This window comes from Nuphar pumila, chromosome 17 (genome assembly GCF_984573655.1).
Source record: "Nuphar pumila chromosome 17, dmNupPumi1.hap1.1, whole genome shotgun sequence".
NCBI lineage: Eukaryota > Viridiplantae > Streptophyta > Magnoliopsida > Nymphaeales > Nymphaeaceae > Nuphar > Nuphar pumila.
Genome location: NC_143265.1, coordinates 4,530,198 through 4,537,534, shown reverse-complemented (window position 1 = coordinate 4,537,534; position 7,337 = coordinate 4,530,198). Strand labels below are relative to the sequence as shown.

General features: G+C 37.5%; 1 pseudogene across 1 annotated transcript; it reads right to left on the bottom strand.

Annotated features, from left to right (window-relative positions):
• Positions 1-4,930: 4,930 nt before the first annotated feature.
• On the bottom strand, positions 4,931-6,599 carry LOC149811410 (transcription factor TCP20 pseudogene; annotated as a pseudogene). The gene is made up of 2 exons (XR_016428485.1): positions 5,405-6,599; positions 4,931-5,289 (listed from the first exon to the last, which is right to left on the bottom strand). The product of XR_016428485.1 is annotated as a transcription factor TCP20 pseudogene (transcript).
• Positions 6,600-7,337: the final 738 nt, after the last annotated feature.

The following is a 7,337-nucleotide window of genomic DNA, read 5'->3' as shown; positions in this document are numbered from 1 at the left end:
TAACCCTTATTGTGTATAGATGGATGTAGACTTCACCATGAATTGAGTTGTTTTTTCACAACCCATCTAGTACCCTATTTGAAATAAGGGTTGTATTGGTCAATTAAATAAGGACGCACAATCTGTGTGTGCCTACACACTTGAAAAAACATACATGTTTCTTGCTTAATATAAATCTCTCAATGTGTTTATCATTGTTTACTTGTTAAAAATCATGCTTTGAATAAAATCAATTAAACTAAAAAATTTGCTTTTCTTTTTATTTAGTGCAATACATTGATTTTTTATTGCTCTACTAAGTAAATATAGAATACAACTGTAAGTTCACATTAAGCAAACACTTATATAGTCATATAGTACTTAAGGCCATCTTAAGATCTCTCTCTCTCTCTCTCTATATATATATATATATATATAATGATGATAATGATGTTAAACTAGCCCTAGATGAATGAAATACTTATGTCTGGTACACAGTTGATCTATTATGGAGAAAGATCCAACTGCAGAACCATATGTAGGTCCCGTCCAGAAAGTTTGATGTTATAGAGGTTTGGACATGGTTAAATCATGCTTTCCAATCGTACTCAACATCGCTGAAACATGATACTTGAATCAGTCTGGATGGCTGGCCCACAACTGCCAACTGCCACCTTTGTCATAGCATCATAGAATCCAAGATGGAGAAAGATAGAGGGAAACAAGCATGGTGTTATCATTAGATGCTCCTCCAGGCCATCTTACTCCATTCCCCAAGGTCTGTCACAATGTGGAGGATCCAAAGCAGCAGAGCATCTTCATGAGCTCCTGCCAAAGAAATGGATGACAGCAACGAGATGCACAATCACGTTGCACACTTTGAGTGTACCGCTGCACCTGACTGCCCTCCATCTCTGAGATACAGCCTGTCAACTGTGGGGCCCAACAAAAGATGGAGGGTAGATCAGGTACGGCAGCACACTGCACAGTAAAGTGTGCAACGTGATTGCACCTGATCTGCCGTGACTGCAACATGGGGAGAAATATAAAGGTGCCATGCATCATAAAACTAAAACACTTGAACTTAGAGGCACATCAAACAGACTAACATGAAGGCAGACCACTGAAGTTGGTGCGAGTGGTGATGCACGAAGATTGAAGCCAGAAATGCTTGGATGCTTGAAGCTTGAACGGTTTAGGAAGCCTAAGGGAAAGCAATTAAGAAACAACAGAAACAAATAAAAAATGACAAGGTATAGTTAAAACTCATGTTCTTTACTAGAGATAAAATTTAAGTGTTCTTATAAGAAATATTTATGTAGGTAAATTTTATTGTAAAGACATGCATTTCAAGAAAAAAAGTACAATTCTTTTGACATGAGAAAAACGTTTACACTATCAAGGAAGTTCATTTTCATATTGGGAGAAGTAAGCTTTCCATTTTCAAAAATCAGGTCTCTCCTAAAGTTTGGAAAGTGTGAATAAGCATGTAGTTTCACTTTCAAAATGAACTTCCAAGGAAAAGATAACCTCTTGCATGGAGCCCTTTGCTGGAGAAGTTCTTAGACACCAACATGATTATGGAACCAGCTGGTCAAGCCAGAATTGGTTCTATGACTTGGTGGTCAAAAGTTGAGAATGTACTGAGCTAAGATTCCAGCCAAATAAACAACTAGGTAACTTTAGGCTCACAAAGACAGCTGAAAGTCATAGACACAATGAACTCATCTAAGACTTGAACATAATCCTAGACACTGCACGTTGTTCAACAGTACATCTTTAAAGCTATGCTCATGAGCTTGGTTGTCAAAGTTCATGTGGATTACAGACATAATCATTCTTGTGAGCTGTGAATTATTTTTGTATTTGAAAAGCATGAGATCTTGAAACTGATATCTTAGTTGAGGTTTTTTTATGGGTCAGATCAGATCTTTGTGGGCTCCATTCGTCCGAACAAGCGGGCCACCAAGAGATTGTAGAAAATCAAAAGTTGGAAATTGGCACTTGAGTGATATTGATTCCCTTCAATGATTTATTCTTAATTAATGACAAATTATCATGATAAGATATTCTCAAGGCCCATTTTTAACTATTATCCTACTGCAACACCATAAACAGAGCAGCGTTATCCGATAGGACTATGCGATTTAAGGAAATCAGTCACTATATATCATGATCAACCTTGGCAAATTAAAGTGAACACTAAAAGCCTCTATCCCTCTTGGACACATAATCTAAGATCAATGATTAACTAGATAGTGCTCAGTCTCATCATCTTTTGCCATCTCTTTCCTGTCTGAAATTGGTATTTACAGCAATCATCAATGCAATCTTTCATCATAACTATACAACTTTCAAGTTCAATGCACCAAAAGTTAAGAAGCAAAAAACCTATAGTCAAATTCCATAGTCTTCTCCTCTTAAATAGATTGTGTTGAAGTTAAATGTTGTCATATCATAGATACTAGTTGTAAACAGTAGGCCCCCCTCCCCACCCCTACTCTCTTTCTCAATAACGTCATGTGAACATGAATTGCATTAAAGAAAACAAGAAACCAGAGACCTAATGAAAAGTGACAGATATTGTATGCATAGAACACCTAGTTACAAGAATAGGAGGTGTGTGTTCATAATTCTAGGTCATTCTTTTTTGTAGTGTGACAAAACTCATGAGTAGGTTTTCAATTTCTTTTCCACTAAAGTTTCCAACTTCTCCTGTAGTCTTAGCCCACATAATGCTATGTTTCGTTCAGCTTCAAAATTATGAGTTTATGGTACCTCAACTGAGAATGACTTGATGAAAATATATAGTACATCTTCACCACTCAACTAAAAAATTATGCCCATTTGCCTTTGCATTCACCATTATAAGAAGTTAACATCGATCTTAGCATTGCTACCATTATGAGTTAAGGGAATAGTTAATAAAATTGAAAACATTTCTATCAGTAAATGGTTGTAAATCTTTCTTCCACATTGCAATTGAAACAAAAAGGATGGAAATGCAGATGTTCGAGGATAACAGAATTTGTCATACATTATCAAAGTGTTCGATATCGAGGATATCCAATGCCTTTTTTTCCACATATCATTCAACTGCAAGTTTTCCCCAGTTCCACCAAAATAGAAGTCAAGGCATATTCTTCATTTTAGATTATGCAAAATAAGTGGTTTGTGAGTTTCAAAGGCTCACATGAACTTCTCATTTATCTAAAATAAGAACAGATAGGTTTAACTTCTGTAAAACCAACAGAAGATGGCATATCAAAGTAAAGTGAGCGATATTCAAGACAATATAGTTAATTTTTTTCTTAAGAACCTCTGCTTTCACATGATGATCAATGGGTTTTTATCCCAGCAACAAGTTGATATTTCTCATCTTCTGCTTGTAATAATTCAGTTAGAAAACAAAGAGTTAGCTTTGTTATTCAGTCTCTTGATGAAGCAACTGTAGCCAAATAATTTATATATATGCATTTTTCCTTTCATATGTAGTGCAGACAAAAGTAATTTCATCAAGAGAATCCTAGATGTTCCAACAAGACAGACTTTTATTTAACAATGGTACAACTAGAACCAGGCATTTATTTAACTTTTAGTTTGTTGTTGATATGCTTCCTTCACAAAACCAGAACTTTCAGAGACTCACTCTGATAAGACAATTGAACAGAAACTCAATACTCACATGATTTTGGGTAGATAAGACCATAAACAAGTACAGAAATAAGAAAAACGAACAAGACAATCAACCCTTCTCCTCAGATCTATTAAAAAACAACTGCCTACTTGATTTTAGCGTGAACTGCGTCAAATTTCTTCAATAAACCAAAGCTGGTGGCAAAGGAATGGTTACTAGCAGAGATATCTAATGATCTGGATACCAAAGAATATGGTCATCTCCTCCCCTAGAACTGCAAGACCAAACTTGTTCTTTGGATGACAGTGACGTATTTGAATAACAAAAGAAAGAGACAGTAAGAAAGCATTTAAGCAAAAAGAAAATTTTGGAATAAGGATCAATCACAGTCACACATATTGGCCTTGAAAATATCTCGATCAAGCAACTTCTCAAGAATTCTAGGATTATTTATAAATCTTGGGAAAATCTTGACACCGAAAAAGCTGAAAGAAGACAAAAACAATACAAAAAATAAAAAAATTAAAAGGTTCTAACAATGTTTTAAAATATAAAAATAAAGAACCAAGGAAAAATTGTCTTTCATGAAAAAATACTGAAAATATAGCGATTAAATCATGATAATATCATAATGTTATCGCGACAATATCAGGCTATATGTAGATTCTCTGATATTTTTACTTTTTAAATAGGCTTTTCATTTTATAGCAACAACGTCATGATACTTTCAAAACATGAGTGATATTTATGACACTAGAATCCATAGATTTAAGCATGCCGTGACATAAGTATTCTCTCGCCAGACTCTGCTGACTGGTCTGATTTGGTTCAGCAATCATAAATCTTTCTTTGGCAACAGTGATCAAATGATGATACATAAACCAATGGATGTAACTCATTCTATTAATTCAGTTGTAATTTTTAATATGATATTGTTATTAGTATGTGGATAAATTCAAGGTTCAGCATTATCACAAAGGATTTCAAGTTGAGTCCTTCAGTGAATGTAAAGATAAGTAGATATAAAAGCTCAGGACAATTACAACATCTCTTAAAATTGATTTCTGAAACCTGGTATCATACACAAAACCAAAAAATATCATACTCAGAAGGAAAAAACAAAATTACAGAAGCTTGCATGTTCAGAAGCCTAGTTTCCTACTACTTTCACAGAAAACCAATCACAATATCTCAACTTGAAAACACTAAACAAGAATGACCTGTACTATATCAATGTCCTGCCTGATTTGTCTTGGTCCTCTGGCAATGTAAAAGAGATCAAAATAGTGACAAACTAAAATAATCAAGAGGCCATTTTGGATCATCACTTTTGCCATTAGATGTTCTGATGGTTTGAGTGACAATATGACAAAGTGAAGCAATGAAAGTTTTACTTATTGTTTTTTCTAATAAACTCATATCCAATGAAAAATAGAACATATTATTCCTGGACTTTACAAACTCCTACCACAAAAATTATATAACCTGCATATTCTGCAGTATGGAATCCTGACTTCCTCCACATCAAGCCAATCACCAATCCACCTAAACTTGAGAACCAATAATCAACAATAGCTTATGCTATTAAGAGCACACCTTGACACAAAATATCAAAAACAAAAAGGAAAAAGAGTTCCAATCCCAAGAAGCAATTCATCTTTCCTATGTTGCACCTGCAAATTGACACAAGTGAAAGAATCTTACTAGTTACCCAGTCTCAACAAAGAGAAGCCCATAGACTGTAATTCAAGAAAACATAAACTAACACGCAAACAGAAAGAAAAATACCTGAATTTTGAGATTTTGATGAAGCCTTTGCAGGGAAAGAAAGCGCAGGCCCGAGCATGATTCATGCATCTATAAGTCAATTTAACAAAGACTGTATCAGCAAGGTCTCTTTCCACTGCTTTAGAAAGACATACTGAGCTTTTTTCATCTCAAAACCACAACCACCCTTAGCTCTTCACAAAAATTTACAGCCTCTCCCTTAGTGTCTGGATCCCTGAGAATCATCCTTACTAGCCTGCTGCTGTTGTTGCTGTTGTTGTTGAGGGTGAACTTGAGCTCCTCTATTCTGCCCAATCTGATGGTAGTAATTCAACGCCTGGGAGGTCAGAACCCCAATATGACCATCAGGAGAGAGCCCAAGCTCCAACCCAGGAAGAGACTGATTATGGGTACCCAAGATTGAGCTCAGATTCATAGGTCCAAGATGAGTGCTTGGCAATTCAAAGCCAGGAAATCCAATTCTTGGGATGAAATTCACATTCTCAGACCCCAAGTTTGATGTAGAAGGAGCAGACGGGTGCAAAAACCCAGAGGTGAGACCACCCACAACAGGCCACAGATTACCAGTAGCAGGATGAGATCTACCCATAGTCATGGTCCAATTGCTCCTCCCACTTCCAATTCCATGACCCAACTCATCCATCTTCTGATGAAGGCCAGCAGACACAGAGCTCCCCTGTGCAGACAAGGAGCCAGCAGCAGCAGCAGCAAGGGCTGAGGCAGGGATTGTGCCTGTTCCAGTGGCTGCTATGATGGATGGCTCTGCCTGCTGCAGCAACCACTGTATGGTTTCCCCATCAGATTTATGGCCTAATTCTCTTGTGAGTTGGAAGATTCTAGCTGCACAAAGGGCAGGCATCCTGATCCTCCTCCCCCTCCCATCCACCTTTGTATGTCTGTCCTTGTTAGAGATTCTCTTGGGGGCAAGCTGCTTCTTCCCTTCCTCTTTCTCAGGCACCACTATCTGCAAATCCTTGGCTTCCATCTTGCTGTCCCTCTGGAGCCCCAGGGCTTGGTGGAATTTGGGCGCCTCTTGAGACGGGACCTTTGAAGAACCTTTGGGATCCATTGTGGAAAAAGAAAGATGGTCCTTTTCTATGGAAAAGACGGCCTTCAAAGTTTAAATTTTCATGGGGTTTTCACTGTTTGTTTATACCAGTACAGGCCTGTGACGAGGATGGATGCAAGAGGGTTTCAAGAGCAAGAAAAGGAAAAGCAATAAAAAAACGACAGCCAGAGAGAGAGAGCAGATATGTACCCAAGTACTAGAGAGAGAAAGTAGACTTCAACCCTAGAGAAAGAGCGTACCACTGTACCCTAGTTACTAAGAGAGAGAAAGTATTGTACCCAAGTCTAGATTTGAGGGTATTTTTCTACCAAGTTACTGTGAGAGAGAGAGAAGTTTTGTGCAAGTTACTGAGAGAGTAGATTTCTACCCGAAGTCATCAGATAATGAGAGAGTATGTACCCAAGTTTCTAGAGAGAGAAAGTATTGTACCAAGTTGTGTGTGATAGAGAGAGGTTTTTGTACAAGTTGAAAGGGAGAGAGGTTTTTGTACCAAGTTACTGAGAGAGAGAATTTAAGTCACCAGAATCCAGATGATAAGAGAGAAAGAGATTACTCACGTTCATTTTGTTTTAACAGTCTCGAGCTAATGGGACCTTTTTGACCGTTTGGGGAAGGGGATTTTGACTGCTTACAGAAATCAGCTTTAACTGCCACCCTAAAAACCCTTTTTCCCACATTCCCCGGACCCCCTCTCATTATTTCCCTCCATAGCTGCTGCTATTATTGCCACAAATGTATCTCTTCCAAGCAACTCAACATCCCCACGTGGCACTGTGCCTATGGTACAGCTGGTAAAGTGTGACAGCAGGTAGCTTTGATTGCCACACTGCTTCCCTCTCCTCTCCCCAATCCCTTTTTTACTCT